Source organism: Pelmatolapia mariae, linkage group LG22, assembly GCF_036321145.2.
Source record: "Pelmatolapia mariae isolate MD_Pm_ZW linkage group LG22, Pm_UMD_F_2, whole genome shotgun sequence".
In the NCBI taxonomy this organism is placed as follows: domain Eukaryota; kingdom Metazoa; phylum Chordata; class Actinopteri; order Cichliformes; family Cichlidae; genus Pelmatolapia; species Pelmatolapia mariae.
The window spans coordinates 11,407,234-11,426,391 of record NC_086245.2 but is presented as its reverse complement, the minus strand read 5'-3'; the positions used below and the strand labels follow the sequence as shown (position 1 = coordinate 11,426,391).

Below are 19,158 nucleotides of genomic sequence, written 5' to 3'. Positions count from 1 at the left end.
CCTTGCCTGCCAAAAATAATTATTATATCATATTATATACAAAGAGCTGAAGTGAAACAGACTGAGCCTTCATACCCACAGGTGATTATTACTGTCATGATCACCTTCATACATGGAAAGTCTCCCACACACTTATCCTTCTCACTTAACATATCCATCATATAACCATGGATACAGCTTGCTGCACGAGACGCACGCAGTTGGAATTTGGTTCTTATATTGTGTGCACATATTTGTTTACATATGTTTTTGAACAATAGAGTTTCCGTATACATTATGTGCATATCAACTGCGAGTTGGCAAACAGGTGTGCATATGAATGTCAGCCAATTTCAGGTCGATCGCACACAAAACAAGATCCAACGTTCTGCTCACACACGCTGTTGTGCTGCGTGCTCGTGTGTATTCTGTTTCGCTTGCCTGTCACACTCGGCTAAAACACAATTCCTCCATCAAACTGAGAGTGAGGATAGCAGGTAAGAAAGTAATATTGATTTGTAATGCTCCTGAAGGTTATACACACAGCAGTCTTTCAGACACTTACATCTCTCCCCATTTGCGATGGCAATATGTAATGTCATTCTTCACCACTTCCAATTTTTCATGTCTAAAAATTTAAATGCATGTCTTTACTGTGAGTACGCTGTGTATAACAACCACAGGCTCAACCACAGTATGGGATGGAAGAAAAAAAAAAACTGCTGCCAACATGTGTTTGTTTTTGCTATGGACTCAAAAACAAAGACAACAAAAATTGTCTAAAAGTAAAAAGGGAAAAATAAACTATTGCAGTCACTTCGCAACATAATTCACTGTGACACACGATTACATTTTAAATTTCCTAAACATCTAATCAGATATGCAACTGGAAACTAATCACATGCACTGGTGGAAACATTAGGGATGATATGGAGAGTAGATGAGAGTTTGTGTTTTCTTGCATGCCACTCATCTTTGTGTGTCTGTATGATTATATGCATGTGTGAGTGTGTGTGTATACCGAGTACGTCCTGTTATGAAAATTACCAAGCGTAATCTCCAGCCAGCAATCTGTTGTGGCACGCCAGAGTCATTTGATTTCTTTGAATCAGCTATTCAAATCTGAGATGTGAACTTGAATGAGTTGCGCCTTCTAATGACATTCCATTTTCATTTGCCTCATCAGCCATTTTCATTAATACTGTGACCCAGATATAGACAAATGGGCCTGATAAATTTGATTCCCAAGAGTACAGACGGATGAGCAGTGCTGCATATCTTTAAGTACAGTGGAGGAGAGGAAAACGAGGGGTGGCGTGGGGGGTTGCTGTAGAGCTTTTCATTCTATCTAATATCTAGTAGAATTGTTAAAGGAGGATGTCAAGGGTAATCAGATAGGCCCTCGAGCCTGGAAGACACACCTATTAGAGTCACTTAGAGTGAACTCGTATAGTAGGTGCGCATATCTGTGTGAGTCAGTGTTTTTTACGAGTGCCTATAAGAAAGTGGTGTGCATCTTATGCAGCAATTTATGTTCCTAATATGTGTGAAAGAAAGTGTGCTGTTGCATGCATAAACACAAAGCAGAAAGAAGATTAGATACATATTCCAGTTACAAACATTAGCCTCAAGACAAAGACTCTGCTTGGTGGAAACAAGTGTAAGCCTCCAGCAGACGTGCGTATACAGAGTTGTCTAGTTTAGATTTTTATAATTTTCTATATGGTTTTCATATAGCAACCAAAATATGAGAAATTCCTTCACTGTAGTCCATCACAAAATGCACCAGTCAAATCAAACTAGTCTCAACAACTTGATAAGATAGTGTTTTGAGATTAACTTTCTTATGCTATCTTTCTTGGATTTTTCTTCTCTGTTCTTTGTATAGATTTCTCTCACATGGATTTATATGCTCAGCGAAAGCCTCAGTGATTCACCTGCCTGCCTCTCATTTGACATGTTACCTGTATGCATTAACAAAGGTTAAGTCTCAGTGGTCTAAATATCCAGGTAAAGCATAAAAAAACATCTATTTGTGTGTACAAATACAAGCCAATTCAGTCTGTCCAGTGTAAATGAATTAGATGAACACTCAGGGTGAAGTACTAAACAAAAATCTAAAATATTAAAGTAGCAGTTTAAATGAATGATATAACTCTAATTCAGAGTTCCAAGAACACCAGATTGTTTCTGTCTGATACCGGTTTCAGTAAAGTCAAGACTGCAGTGTTCAGCGGACCATCTAAGACAAACCTAATCCCTTGTCATCACTCATTCTCTGCATCATTTAAGATCAAGCGTCTCCGATCCAAACTTATTAAATAGCTAAACAGGTGCAGCGATGGATGGAGATAATGGTGGGGGGTCACTTGGACGATACGGGTGATTAAGTGTTTTCACCGGTAGGGGAGTCATGGCCAAAGCATACGACAGTTAGAGTGTTTTTATACGTGTATGTGTGTGTGTGTACGAGAACAAGACCCCATGTGATGAGGAACAGTTGGTCTATCAAGGAGACGGATGAGGTGGGCTGATCCCCCTGCCCTTCCCAACCCCCGCTGGGTTTAATGGCCGAGCTCCATTTCTGGGATCAAAACACGCATACATAAACATGGATGAAATGATGATGATTTTCTGAAAAGAGAATCAATTTAAAAAGATTTTTGCCAAGAATTTATGGATCCCAGCATTCTCCAAATTACTGTTGTTCTTTCTGCAAAAAACACAGTGATCACACCAGCTTATAGTCAACAAGGTCTTCCTGTGACAATTACACCTCAGAAACTGCTTCCAGTAATAAAAACTGAGCTGAAAAATTCGGGAGGGAGGTTCTTGCAAATCAGCCATTGATTATGCACTGGAGGGCCTCCAAGTTAAAGAAAAACAGAAGAGAAAATGCTGTTAAATTGCAGCATGCTTGTATAGAAAATGTTATTTTCAGAAATGTAATTTTTACTAGAATTTCTCTTTTAGTCATGCTCCTATATAATTTATAATAAAAAAACACAGATAAATTGCCAGGTTCCCAAACACAACTCAGATGCATAAAAAGGTAAATATAAGTATATCAACATGCACACAAAACACTTGTTTAACAAAAACTTATTTAAAAACAATGTTAATTAATCTTCAAATTACACTACAAAAAAAGCAAAACACTCATCCAAAAACATACATCAACATGATTGCTCATACATACACAAATGCAATGTGACAATTAACGCAGCTTAGTGCGCCCGCTACTTGAATTAAAATTGACGCCTTGCAACGCAATCACAGGGCACAATTAAGCTGTGAAGGTAAAGCGGCCTTGACCTTGCTGTGTAATTAACAAACTCTTCTTTCATTAATCCCCTACTACCCATTCTTTTCCACCCCCTCTAAATCTTCCCCCCTATGTCCCCCATTTTACACAATGTCTTCCTCCTTCTAAGCAGCCGTTTAATTAAGACATGCAACATGGCGTCATGAAGAGTCAGGGGACAGAAGTCAAGCAATTAAGGGGACGGAGAAAAGAAGGCATGAAAGGAGGGGAAACAAGTCAACAAAAGATAGAGAATTTGGGACACAAAACGAGATGTAAAGAACTTTATACTTCGAAGAATGAATGCGCTTAGAAGAGCATTTGCTGTACTCAGAACACAATTTTCCTTAGAATACTCTGCAAAGCAATGCCTTTGCCAGAAATTATGGTCCAGCCATTGAAGCATGCGGAGACAGACTGAACGAGACAGTGAGTCATCGAGTAAAGTGACTCAAGGAGCATTACACTGCCTGCGTGCGTTTCTGTGAATGCAGCGGTGCACGTCTGTTTAAGTGTGTGTATCCTAGAATATGATGGTCTCGGGCGAGTGCATTGGACACAGCAAGCTATTCATAGTGCAGAAGGATGCTAAAAATCTGTGGATAAAAGAAGCCTTAATGCCTTAAACCAAATGTTGAAGCTAGCCAGGGAGCAACGGAAAAGAATCATGGGGCACAAGCAGACATGGCAGACGTTTCGAGACCCACTTTACTGCGCTATTTACTGCTTCACTTACTGCTGTCAACAGCCATTGCCTGATACAGGCAGAGAGTTGTGGTGAGTCAAAGCTTTAAATAGGTAGGAAAATTAGACAAACAGGTGGCTGAGGTGGTGGAGACTCGCTGCGCAGTCTTGTATTTAAAATAGTAGAAAAATTAAAGAGAAACAAGCAAGACTGTACAAATTAGAACATCAGTTCATTAAGAACACGCTGCACATCAAAGGTCTCTCCTCTCTTTTCTGGACCATGAAAGATAAACTGTATATGCGCAAAACCTCAGGGTGATGCATAATAAGTATAGATAAACACTTTCAGTCATTATCTTTTAATTAAGGCCGACAAATCCTGAATCAATCCAGTTTACACATTTCAGAAACTACAAGCGTCATTACTGACAGTGCAGATGAAGCTGTGCTCCTACAACATGTTGGTAAAACATGAAACCAACTTGCTAAAGTATATTGAACAGTCAAAATTGCATTGCTGGTAAATCAGACTTGACAGTCAGGCTCTAGGAGTTGGTCAAATCTGCAGACCAGACTACTACAGTGCTTGTCATAATATGGGTAGTAGAGGGAGACATTCACACCAGTATCTATCAGCACCAGTTACAATCAAGCACTGGCACTAGGAGTTTACCTTTAAAACTGCCCAGTTTTATGCCTTTTCCTTCTTCCACTTCCACACTACTGCTGTTAGTGTGCTGGTGAAGTGGTGCTCTACTACCTCTGCCTCACATCATTATTAAAAATTGTCTCTGTTACACTGCTTATGACGGCGTTAACACTACATAAATGTATCCTGGGGATCAAATAACACACTGGGAATAAATCTCTCCTGACGTGCAAAGCCTGCACATCAGATTATTCCACTAAACAGTGGAAATCAGTATTTCAGTACATACCAGTGAAGTTTAGCGTTAGTAGTTCAAGTTGATTGAGTGACAAACAGTAGTTTAATCCTCTTCTATTGTGTATACAACAAGGAAACCTATGAATAATCTGCTATTATAATAAACTGCTTTCAGTATATAGTGAGTCAAAAGAAAATTGGCCTTGTGAATTTTTTAATTAAAGAAAAAGCTTACCTCTCAAGGCCCTTGTAAGAAGATGGTTAGAGCTACAAGAAGCTTCCAAATAAAGTACAAGTTATCTCAACAAAAAGACAAAAGGAAGACTACCAAAATATTTAGCATGCAGCAATGTGGCATACTCATTTAATGTATTTGATTCAATTACTTTTAACGATACAGTTCATAATTCTGGATTGCTACTGAAATAGTCCACATCTCTCTTTAAATGCAATGTTAAAGAAAAGCAAATTGTCAATTCAGCAGCAGCTACTGGGCACAACTGGGGCTAAAAGAATAAAATACCAAGATGTGTAAGCCTACATCTTTATTATACACCTGTATTATTCAAATCCCCACATGCTATGGCACCATTGATGCATTAAACAGACGCTATGATAAAATCTTACTCTTATTTGACTGGGTAACATTTGGTGAAAAACAGATATAATCAAACACTTGATTGACCCAGACATACTGGAGTGTTAATGGAGCAAATTTTCAGTTATAGCATAACCAAAGTTTTTTCCAAGCAAACTTCAAGCAAAGCAAACACATTGAAAGTGTTGGTCGTCGTCGGAGCCAACAAACTGTAAAACGTGTCCTTCAAGAGAGTTAGAAGCAAATAAAAAAAGCTTTTTAATAGTGAGAATGCACACAGAAACTGTTTTGTAAATACACTTAGAGAAAGTATGACGAAAAAAAATGCAATTTGTGCAAAACAAGAATAAACTTTTCTGCACAGTGCATAAAGATGACAGAGGTCATGGAGGGAGATGGAAAGACAAAGTAGCAGCATTATTTAGCTGCTGCGTGGGAGTGTTATGTGTGCAAGAGTATCGATTTGTCTTTCCCCTGAAGCGTTGTAGCATCATTTCTCCGTTTGCATTTGTTTTGCCTTTTATTTCACTCCCTCGATCCCTGCTTTCCTGTTGGCTGACACCCTCCACACTTGGAGCTCTCTATTGCTGGAAGGCAAGCCCAAATGGACTGCGAGTGTAGGGGTGTATGTGCGTGTGCCTGTGTTTCTGTGTGGAAGCACGGAAGTTCAATAAAAACCTTGCTCTGTATTTTTAACTAAGCCTCGCTGTGGGGGGGCACTGCTGAAATGGCTACAGTGATTACTATACAGTTCAAGTCCTCTTTCTCCATACAACCAAAACTGTATGCAGTATTGATCCAACACCACACTTCCCCATTTATTTACTTCAGGATATTTTTGTACTAAGTGCAAAAGAACTAGATCATAATGTAATACACTGAGTATTTATTGAGCGTTTCTACTAACTAAATGAAAATCAGGCATTTCTCAAGAATTCAGGTAGGAGAAATAAACTTTTAAGTTTTCCTCAAGTTGTACAGTTGATCAGTTATCCAGTTTGTTATGTGACATTTCCTATTCTAGGAAACATTTTCAAAGCTCACAACATAAGCTTTCTTTTTAAAAATAAAAATAAAACCTTACATTCTAGTTTCTCATCGCTGTCTGTGGCATCTAATCCCAATACACTGAAAACATCTGGGTCACTAATATAACTTTCCTGAATCTTTCAGAATGTGTTCAATTTGAGCTTTCAACACAACATTAAAAAAAATGCACATGCATATAGTTTAGTGTTTATGTGGCTCCAGCTTTAATAAATTGAGACACATTTCTTTTCTCATTAGATGGACATCTGAAGGGCACAGATCTCTGCCAAGGGCAATATGCTAATCAAATGTTTATAAAACTGGAACACCAATATTAGAAGCACAAAGGAGAGGCCAACACTTGGATATAATTATGAAACCGCTGCCTGGCACATCCCCTGTGCCACCTTTAGGGAGTTTTCCTACTAATATGACACTGCAAACAACAAATTAGTTGTTTAAGAGGAAAGTGATACAGCTTCTCAGCACTTGGGGGTACACTGACACCTTTCCTTCTGTTTTTAAAATGTACTGGGTGTATAAACTAAACTGTGTTTTTCAGATTGTTTCGCAGGTCATTTATAAATAAAAAAAAGAAAACAAAGCACACTACATTCAATTTATATTTCAGTTTTAACCTACTGTTAAACTGAGGTTTCACTATGTGCTTTTGCACCCTGGTAGAGCTGGGCTGGCTAGACCACATGCTCCTCCAAGTTTAATGAAAATCAGCCTGGTAGCTTTTGCATAACCCTGCTCACAGACAGACAAAATAATAATAACAACAACCTCTTTGGTACACTCTAATCTGCCAGACTAGCTGTAAGGTACCCTTCTAGACCATGCTCAGCATCTTGCTACAAATGCTTACCGTCTCGTTTCTTGGATTGAAAGCCTGAACAATAGGTCCTGAAGTCCTGGTTATGCAGAGTGGAGATTTCAGCCTGACACCCTATATCCCTTTCTCCACCGTAGTCACTCATACACAGTCATTCTGTCTCTACCAATTGCTTCCTTCTACCCCAACTTACTTGCTCACTGCTGCTGCCTGCCCTCTGCTGCGTTGTCCTTGTTACACTTCTGCCTTTGGCACATGAGCCAGCTGCACACAGGGCTGACTTGGGTACACAACAACTTATGCAGAGGCTACAGACACACAAAGTGCCAGGGTTCTGTGTGCGGGCAGGCGGAGGTGAGGATCCAAATGCAGGACTCGGAGACTGAATGCAACTCAAAACCCACAGCTTTATTGCTGGCAGAAAACAAAACAGAAACCAAACTGGGGAAAACACAAACTGGAACACACAGGCAAAATCTGATGGTACGACGCAACACTAACACAAAGAAACACGGGGCTTAAATACACTGAGGAAGTCATCAAGGAATTAGAGACAGAAGGGGAACCCAGCTGGGAGAAATGAGACCTAACGAGACAGAGGAAGCGGAACTAGAAACACTGACATGAGACATAGCCCTTCAAAATAAAACAGGAAACAAGAGACAATTCACAAGACACAGACTTGACACTGGACTAAAAGGGACACCTAAGAACAAGAAATCACATGAGAACTCGAGCACTAGAAATACAGAGAAAGACGCTTAAACACTAGTAGTGATAACAATGATGAATATCAGATCAGAACACAAGTCACTTACAGCAAAGAAATTATAGAACAATAATAATAATGTCACGGCCGGCAGGATCGGCAAGGCGCTGAACAGCATCACTCCACTCCTAGCCCCCCTTCTCTCCTCTTTTTCCTCTCTCTCCCCCTCTCTCCCCTGTTTTGCCGGGGCGGAACTCATGGCGGGTTCACGCCCTTGGTCCACGCCTTCTTGGATTGTGCACACCTGGGCCTCATCAGACCAGCTGGTATATCAGAAGGAGGAGATCAGCTGTTCAGCGCTGGATTGTTGTGAAGGCTTCTGTCAGTACACACCCAGCTCAAGTTTCCCGTGCCTCTGTCTCTGAGACTTAACGTGTTCCTTTGTTCCTAGATTACCCGTTCCCGTGTTTCCCCGTGTGGTGTGTGGAAGGAGTGACAGGTCGCTAGTGGAGAGGAGAGAGGCTGTTTGGAGCGCGAGTGTGGTTTCCCCGTTTTCCCTGGAGCCCTGGACCCCTGCCCCTCACGTCTTGTATATAGCACTAACCCCGCACTGTCTATACATACACTCGGTGAAGATTTGTAATAAACTATCTCTGTGTGAACGCTACCCAGGAGTCCTGCGAGTGGATCCTCTAAGCAGCTCGTGACAAATAAACAAAACACTGGGTCATCAACGCAGGACCGTGACACAAAGGGCAAGTGGTTTTTCAGGATGTAGCTGCTTCATTTCCACATTTCTTTGTCTGGTTCATGTGTGGTATGAATATTTGGCCAGAGCCACAGCTTAAATGGGAAAAACAAAACAAAACCACCAATGATAGTAAGAAGAGAGACCAAAAGAGAAAACTATTTTAAACTAGGAAACAGACAACATGGCGAGACACAGTGAGTAATTCATTAGGAGGTAAGACTATGATTATTTTCTGGTTGGGTTGGGCAGATTGTTGCTGGTAGTAGTTGGCCAGTTGTAAAGTTGCTTGTCAAAATACCTTCCCATCTGGATTTGAGGCTCTGCATCCTTCCATCTCATCCGCTCTTCTCCTTGGCCTCTATTGATCTGCACTGCCCCTTTTTCCCGACCTCCTCTGATCACCCTCCTCTTTTCCAACCGTCTTGCACTTTCACCTCTGTTCACCCATCTCCCGCTCACTCGAACACTTGTAAGCTTTTTTTTTTTTCTTTTCCTCCCACCACTCTCTCTATTAAAACCTCTTACTATCTGCACGCCCTGAGGAAAGAGCAGAGAGTGAGTGGGATCACTCCAACTTTGTGAGAAGCGGCCACGATCCAAGTGTAAAACGAAAACATTCGTCCACAGACACACACAAAGTTGGAACCTAATGCACACACAAACACACGATCATCCAGAAACCCAGAAGCAGAAACACCCACCACTATTTCCATCTCCAACTTAATAATCTGCTAACTTTCTCCAAATATGCTTCCAGCTTTCTTGTTGGCAACAGGAAATTAACAGAGCTAGCAGTATGCTTAATGTAATTTCCCCTTTCCAGTGTGTAGCCGGTGTCTTTCTATAGTTTAGAATAAAGTATGCATGGCGTGATTTTGGTGTCATAAGAAATATCTAGGCTATTCTTTCTCCCACAATTTCCAGTCATATGTTCATAGTTTCACAAATGTTGGAAATTATAATCAATGTTGAACCTTTGAGGATTGTACACAGAGTTCAGTGAGCAGTTGCCATGGTTATAATGGGATAAGACTGCGGTGTTACACCCTAAGCTGCAATAAATTAATAAATAAAGATGTAAGCTGATGGGACCATCATAAAAAGAGCTGTGCTTACGGGTTCTGAAAGGGCTTTTAAAACCCCCGAGCACAATGATTAGCAGCATCACTTAACCCTTTGCACAGTAAACTGTTTTCCTTTGGTTTCCACGCTACTCCACATCTATATGTGCCAGTTTATCAATGCCTCAAGGATATGTGATTAACATGCCTTGACACTAACATCACCTCTAGTAAAAGATCTCTGTATAGATACTAAAACATTCCCCGAAGTACAGATGATTTCCCAGATCCCATTGCATATGAGATTCTATGTGCTGTACACCATCAAGACAGAAATTTCAGCTTTTATATGGCAAAATAAAATGTTTAGCTATTTACTTTTTAGACTTTGTTGTGAATTGTACTAGCTATGCCATTTCTATTATTGTGGGGTGTTAACCTTACAACACAAAGCAACTTAAGGCAATTGTTATTGTGATTTGGCCCAATATAAATATTGAATTGAGCAGAACTGAATTGAATATTGTCCTTAATAATACCAACATACATTTTTCTGTGATCTAAAAGTGTTAAATCAAATAAGAAGTAGATAAATCTGAGTGCAACAGACTGTGGGAACAGGAAGGCTAGGTAAGAAAAGTGAGAGGTTAAGCTGAGGAGGGAGTCTAAAATAAAAAGGAATTCCCTTTCTCGCTTTGTCAACTGCTTTGATTTGTTGCTCCTCACACTCACAGATACCAGTTCAGTTCAGAGATGGAGACAAAAAGCATCCTTCAAGGAGGATGCAAAGTTAAACGTGAAGATTCCCTGTCAAGTGTAAGACAGCATTTATGTCACCATGCATTTCGCTGTGCACTAATAGTACATGACAGATCCACACAGATGCAAAAATGCACAGTGGGTTATGCAGTATTCAGATGGGTTGTAAACAGAAACATTTTTGCAGACATCCTGTTGTGCGTCAGATGACATAGGGAAACCTACCACAGTGATGTGAGAGTGTAAGAAAAAACATGTGCTAGCCTCCAGGAAGAGTTTGTGTGTGTCAAAAATGAGACGCACACATACTCGGTTTCTCTCAGTTTTCTCTTCTTTTTTATTTTCTTTCCTCTCTGTGACTTCTTAACATATTATTTAACTTTAACTAAAGTAAAATTTTAAAACTTGAGAACTCCATGTGAATTAAAATACAACTGTATTGTAAGTGCACTTTTATGTCACAAAGAAATGGCATTTCTTGGTTAAGACTTTTAGGACCTCAGCTGTTGCCCATTTATGAAACCACACAAATGCAAACCAAATAATGCTGTCAACTTTAATCTGTGACAGTAAGTGGCTAAGTCATATTCAAAATGAAAGTGAAGCCAAAACCCTGTGTGCTGTGATTAAGATGAAGAGTGGTTGTTGGTTTTTTGGTTGAATACAATTCTGCTTTCTAAACCTGCACATGTGAAAAACACATTTTCACATGACGCTATTCAGTCCAGTGAAAACCTAAGTACACCCTTAGTTCACCCTGAGGTCAGACCCTGCAATGCTCAGAGAAAATTTTTCAAAACGGAAGCACTACATCTAAGACGCTACAGACCTCAGTTAGTATGTTAAATGTTAAAGTTCACGAACAGTTCATTGAACAATTATGGCTTGTTTAGAACACTCTCCAGGAGAAAGCCTCTCTTCCCTGAAAAGACCATGGAAGCATGGTTTAGGTTTGCAAAGTTGCATCTGAATAAACAACAAGACTTCAGGAACAATATGTTTTGAAAAGAGAAGACAAAAGTGGAGCTGTCTAACCGAAATGCACAGCGTCACGTTTGGCTAAAACCAAACATAGAATATCAGCGCACTCGATAGAGGGCCAAAGATTTGGGTTTGTTTTGCAGTCATAGGACGTAGCAGTCATTGAGTTCACCATCAACTCCTCTGTATTCCAAGGTATTTTGGAGCCAAATAAAAGGCCATATGTCTGACATCTAAACCTCACACACAAATCAGTGGTTTATCAATCTTTTCCAACCTGAGAAAACAAAGACCACGTTGAGTATATGACAGCAGGTTAGCATGACATGATCATTAAATTATTTCAGCACTTCAGTTATTAGGCAATAGTAGTTTGACTCTCACTAACATGCAGCAATTCTATTAGCATTCATCTTGCACAAAAATCAAATCAACTGAAAAAGTAGTAATGGCAAGGTAGAATACTTTTAAATTCCCAATTTTTCCTTGTAAATTATTGCCCACTATTCACCACGGAAGACTAACCCTGACTGAAATATTTATACTGCCTTTTGCTTTTAAAAATCTCTACAATCCAACAATTCCATTCCAAATTCAGGGATTTAAGTATCATTGTTACTCCGCTGAGAAAAAGAAACTCAGTACATCCTCACATGCAAACATCCATGCACACACACGCATATACAAACACACTCACTATCACTGTTCTCATCATCCAGACACATGCTCTGACAGTACCAGCTGGGCAGATTAGATGGCATGACAGTTTATAAGAGAGGAAGTGAAACGAACAAGGCAGGAAACAGCGCTAAACATCACGTACACAGCCAGGTCCACTTCTGTTCAGTGCACATCCCCACACATACTAAACTCGTCAAAAGATAATAAATGTCAAGTGTGTACCACCAACACAGACACATGAGTTGAACTTCAGAGTTTCCTGCAATATGAGTATGAAGAGGGACTGTACAATAGAGTGCTACATAATAACCAACAATCGTATTTTGGAGACTCTATCCAGTTATTTTTCTCAGTAAGTAGTTCTGTAACATAATATTACATTTTTCAAAGTAAAATTACTCAGTTTATATATTCATTTAAAGAAAAATGGTTAAAATGTGCACATTGTGTGACAGTTACTTTGAAAATAGTCACTTCAATTCTCCAAACTCTGCAGCACTCCTTAGGTCAGTGGAGCATTTCAGTATCTTTTAGCTTATTGTTGTGATTTTCTAGCAGGAAATGTTCTTGTGCTGTTCGATTCCCACTTATTTTAGGCAATAGCAGACAGGCATTTAAGGCAAAAAGCTCTTATATATCCATGTTATGCATACACAGCTACAAAGTTAGTGAATAGCTCGAGAACATAGCAGGGAATTATCAGCTAAAAAGCAGCAGATTCCCTCAGGAGTTGGTGAAAACTAAACTAGATGGAACAGAGAAGAAATATTGGACTACTTAGGGTGGACAAAAACAGAAATACAAACTCATGCTTTCTTGGTTTGTGTTTTCTCAATAAACTGAAAAATATTTGTTACCACGCTCAATATAACAACTTATGGAAGTGATATCAGTGTCATTATTGTATGTGCAATACAAAAATAAGGCAATACAATGCTATTACCACTGAGCAGCAGAAATGACTAGGTAAAGTAAGAAGACGGCTAAAAAAAAGTGTTTCAACTCATGACGGGAAATGAGGATGACCCTGCATTCTCAAAGAGGGAATCAGGGTCAGTCTATTACAGGGTGTCAGCGTATAGGGAACTTAGTAGGGCAGCCAAGTAGCTGGAGGAGTCAGAACAGAGATCGAAGGCTAGTGCCCAGGTTTGAACTACTGGCAGCCGGCAGAGGCACAGACGAACGTGAGTGACGCAGGAGAAATGTTTTCCACAAGCTTCAGGATATTTCACAGTTGTGAACATAAACAGAACCAGCGACAACCACAAGTAATTGGCATGAGTAGCGTTGCTAGTGGAAGATGTTACAGCAAATTACTTTAGACAATGCAACTGACGTGAGCCAATTACAGTCAGCATATTCTGCTTATAGTCCAGCCCTTTGAAAATGTCCACAGAGGAGACTATACCCATAAATGCAAATAATCACCTATGATACACACTAAAACAACTTTTAACAGTTAATATTGTTTGTTGATCTCATTGCTCTTTAACTGGATGAATAATTTCCACAACTGCTATCACCACGTGTTGTTAACTGAAGTTGCTAATTAAATACAGTAGCCTTGCCAGACCTGTGCTATGCATGCAACTCAGTGTACCAAAATGTTCCTCCCTGCTTGGTTGGTTTGCATTTAGGCATGTGCTCGTGAGTGTGTATCCAACTGTGTCTGTGATGAGCCCTTATTAGTATTTCCTCAAGACACTTGTTTTGTTACTATGATATCCACCACTGAGAGTGGATATAATTGGACTAGAATGGGATCTGATGACTTTAAATGAGCCCCATACTCACAGCTACTGAGCTAAATGGCAACAAAGCCTGCTGGGTAGTCCTCAAAGAAAGGCATCCCTCTCTGTGATTGGATACAACACGCATAGCTCCCTCTGTCTGAATTAGTCTGCTTGTTTTTCAGCTGACACAGAGTCAAGTCCTTCTTAATGCCTATTGCTCACACGCACAGATAACAAAAGCATACACACATAAATCCATGAGTGCATACACAGTGCCAAATGCACACACACAAAAAATAACAATAGAAAAAATAGAAATACAACATAGTATTCAATCACTGCCATAGCCACATAATGCATGACCTTTGCTGTGCTGGAAAGACACACACACATACTCGCACAGCTATACAGGCACACATTGCAAGCACACACACAGTGAGACAAAAGAGCAAAACATGCTGAGAGATAACACACAGTGGTCAATAAATGACAAAAACCATTCATTCCCCCATCCATCCTTCCCCTTATTTATACCTGTCTCACACTGAGTGAATGTGATTGGCTGCTGGTGGGGGAAAAAAAAGCAGAGAAGAGTGCTGCTGAGCCAGACAGAGCTCGCCAATTAGATTGATCTTCAAATGACTGAGTAAACAAAGGTTACCAAGACAACAGTTGGCAGGGGATTTGACAGCAACTAATTTATTCTGTCGTTTTGACTTTGGCTCCAGCGCATACTGCCCTAGAGGTATGAGGGCAGCCCACAGTGGAGAACGCACACACGCATTACACAAACACATGCGCACACAGGATGACTGGTGAATCAATAACGGATTGACATGCAAACCATTCTCATCAATGCACATTTATGCACATAAAGTGAGAAGCACAGATATAAACTGCTGCAAAAACCAAGAATTTATTTGTCTGCATGGGGCAAAAATAAACTGCATTTTTCACTCTGCTTTGATGTTCCAAAAAAAACAAACCTACCCTGTTAAACTACCAACCGTCTGCATTTAAATGATCAGTGCAGAATGCCTCAGTGCAGTGTGGTAATGCCTCTAAAGTGTGTGTGAAGTATCTGTGCATCTATTGATTCAGTATGCACACGCAAACACACAGCAGAAGCAGCAGCGGCAGGAGGAGACTTGTCGATATACAATCTGTAGAATTCACACCTAATTGTGTTTGATCGCAGGTCGCTGCAGATCAATAACAGTTGCACACACCAGTCACACGTTTATACACACATACATTGCAAACCGAACACACACACACACACACAGTATATATTGCATTTATTTACATAACATTTACTGCCTTTTTTTTTTTATCAAGCTGTCAGACATCCAAAGAGGGCTCCTTCAATTTGCTCTCTTGACAAACCAATGGATTCTTATTTCACTCGCATGCCACAAGTGTCACAAAAATGGTTCTGCTTCATCGCCAGCTACTAATTAGTGTACTGTATTTTTGGTTTATAACAAAGCATTTAGTAAGATTTTGTAAGATTCACGACCAAAGAAATAACCGGAATCTGCATTAAAACTACCTTCTTTAAACTGCTTACATTGTCCTCTGGCAGTTATTGTAGTGCCTGAATTATTAGTTATGTGAAATGGCAATGCAAAGCTCATTGCAGAGGAAATAACCTAAACAATGAAACTAGATCAGTAACATAAAACTGTTGTTTTCATATTAATATATTTCCAAGATAAAAGATGTGGCAAAAACTTTGACTAAGGTTAGTCATGTGTAGGTACTTACAGTTAGATCCATAAATATTTGGACAGAGACATCTTTTTTGGTTTGGTACATTCCCACAATGAATTTTAAATAAAACAACTCAGATGTGCAGACTCTCAGCATTAAGTGGCTTTCAGTGGGTTGAACAAAAAAATTGCATAAAAATGTGAGGAACTAAAACATTTTTTTAAAACAATCCCTTCATTTCCGGGTCTCAAAAGTAACTGGACAAATTAAATAACTGAAAATATAATGTTCAAGTCTAATACTTGGTTGAAAACCTTTTGCTGGCAATGACAGCCTGAAGTCTTCAACTCATGGACGTCACCAGGTGCTGGTTTCCTCCCTTTTAATGCTCTCCCAGGCCTTTACTGCAGTAGCTTTCAGTTGCTGTTTGTTTGTAGCCTTTCTTTCCAAAGTTTAGTCTTCAACAAGTGAAATGCATGCTCAGTCGGGTTAAGATCAGGTGACTGAATTGGCCATTCAAGAATATTCCACTTCTTTGCTTTAATAAACTCCTGGGTTTCTTTGGCTTTATGTTTTGGGTCATTGTCCATCTGTATTATGAAACAATTAAGTTGACTGCATTTAGCTGGATTTGAGCAGACAGTATGTCTCTCAAAACCTCAGATTTAATTCTGCTGCTTCTATCACATCATCAATAAACACTAGTGTCCCAGTGCCACTGGCAGCCATGCACCCCCAAGACATCAAGATGCCGCTACCATGTTTTACAGATGATGTGGTATGCTTTGGATCGTGAGCTGTTCCACGCCTTCTCCATACTTTTTTCTTACCATCTTTCTGGTAGTGGTTGATCTTAGTTTCATCTGTCCAAAGAATGTTTTTCCAGAACTGTGCTGGCTCTTTTAGATGGTCTTTTAGCAAAGCAATTTAGCCTTTCTATTCTTGAGGCTTATGAGTGTCTGGCACCTTGCAGTGAACCCTCTGTATCTACTACACACAGTCTTCTCTTTATGGTAGACTTTGATATTGACACGCCAACCTCCTGGAGACTGTTGTTCACTTGGTTGGCTGTTGTGAAGGGGTTTCTCATCACCGTGGAAATAATTCTGCGATCATCCACCACTGTCGTCTTCTGTAAACGTCCAGCTCTTTTTGCGTTGCTGAGTTCACAGTGCTTTCTTTCTTTTTCAGGATGTACCAAACTGTAGATTTTGCCACTCCTAATATTGTGACAATTTCTCTGATGAATTTTTTCTTTTTTGCAGCTTAAGGATGGCTTTTTTCACCTGCATGGAGAGCTCCTTTGACCGCATGTTTTCTGTTCACAGCAAGATCCAAAATGCAAGCGCCACACTTCAAATCAACTCCAGGCATTTTTTTCTGCCCAATCATTAATGACATAATGAAGGAATTGTCCACACCTGCCCATGAAATAGTCTTTAAGTCAATTGTCCAATTACTTTTGGTCCCTTTGAAAACAGGGTGGCACATGTTAAGAAGCTGAAACTCCTAAACTCATCATCCAATTTTGATGTGGATACCCCCAAATGAAAGCTGAGAGTCTACACCTTTCCATGTCCAATATATACTATAATTGGAATATGTTTCAGTAAACAGGTAAAAAGTGTCCAAATATATATGGACCTAACTGTATCTACTTGATTACACTTTGCCTTGACTCTGCTCAGAACAGCTGGTTATTGTGTTTGTATTGTTCCAGACGTGAATGTTGCCAAAAGGAAAGTTGCAGAGTGGCTCTTTGTGAACAAGCTGTGTGACATGAATACTGTCTGTTATGCCAAAATGCCATATGGATCGTTCGACAAAGCTAATATCAGCCGATAATATCGGCTGGTCTCTAATTTTTGTTTTTTAATTATTTATCTGACTACGTTTCCTGGGATGCTTGAGCTTATCCAAGCTAACATTAGGCAATAGGCAGTATACAGTCTGGAGTGATCCCCAGCGCCTCTCAGCTCTAAGAGAAAGAGAGCCAACCAACTGTTTATGCTCACACACAGGCATCCCTACAGCCAATTTAGAATCACTTACTTAACCTAACATGCATGTCTTTGGACTTTAGGAAACAAAAGCATTTGGGGCAATCTCTTACAGAACCTTCTAGCTGTGACGTGACAGTGCTAACCACTGAAACAGTACGCCACCCTGTGCTATTCACTTAAACAAATTCATTCATGAGAACAAATGATAAAGATTTCTTCATTTAAATGTCTCCGTGTAGATCTTTTTATTGCACTGCACAGATGGCATGTATAGAATATGATGTGCACATGAAACAAGCAATCATGCTTCACAGTGTCAATGCATGCTGACATTTCATGAGACCGAATGTCAGTTAGCACCCAGCAGCAGGGTCAGAGAAGGACGGGGTGAATGAACACTGAGGAGAACTGAGGGGTGGTGGGAGCAGGCATGTAAAGTGGCAAATGAGAGAGAACACGAGTAAAGCAGAAGGAATAAACATGCTTCATGAATAATTCAATCCAGGCCATAGCCCTAGAGACACTGACTTTAACACAAGCGTGCACAAATACACACTCTGGGCTGGTCACTTGTAATGGAGGGATTACTGTGCTCATATGACAAGTCAGATCTGATCCAGAGGAAGTGCCTCAGGCAGACAGCCGAGACAGAATGAGGGAAAAGAAGGTAAAGGGATGGAGAGAAGGAATGGGGGGAAAACCGTGTTAGCAGAGCAAGTGGTTTGCATTTCTCATCATCAGCACCAGCCACTACTGGCTTTTATTTATTTATTTCAGTTTGAAGGTGTTGATTTGCAGCTTTTCCGCCCTCTAAATTTCACTCTGATGTCAAGTGGTTTTCTTTTTAACATTAGAAAGAAAGATGCGAAAGAAGAGAGGCACTGTGTGATTTTTTGATGGTGTGCAACAGGCTTTTGTCTGAACTTAAGGGTATTACTTGTAAGAGGCTGAACATCAGTCGCAGAGGATGTGAGTGCTCTACTGAAGTTGTGTTGTCCATCACTAACTGCCAGAAAATGTGGTATTATGGTAATACGAAGGGCTCAAATGCAAAAACAATCTTTCATCTTCTTTCAGCCCACATGACAGCAAGTGACCCTGGTTCGGTCAGATGCTTTCAGATCTGCTTGGACAGATATTTCATAGTCTGACAGCTACTTAAAAGTCTTATGTGACTTCCAAGGCATTACTCCTTTACTGTTCCCCCTGCTTATGCCCTTCATCTCAGAGTGTTAGGCGAACATTCATGTTTCTCTCTTTCATCTGTCTGTTTTCTCATAGCTAGTGGAAAATAAAGAGTTTATTTCAAGTTCTGTTTCGGCACAAACAGGTGCATATGTATGAAGAAAGTATAAAAAGGGAAAGATCATACAATTAAAGGGTTGATTCAGACAGGAGCAGCAGGGAGCTTGCCTCTTTGTGGGAAAAACTTTGCTTCAGTCTAAC

General features: G+C 40.0%; 1 protein-coding gene across 1 annotated transcript in view; it reads right to left on the bottom strand.

The window, feature by feature from the left end:
* Positions 1-19,158, bottom strand: part of LOC135932855 (ephrin type-A receptor 7-like) — a 155,903-nt gene that overhangs the window by 67,355 nt on the left and 69,390 nt on the right. The window lies entirely within an intron of this gene.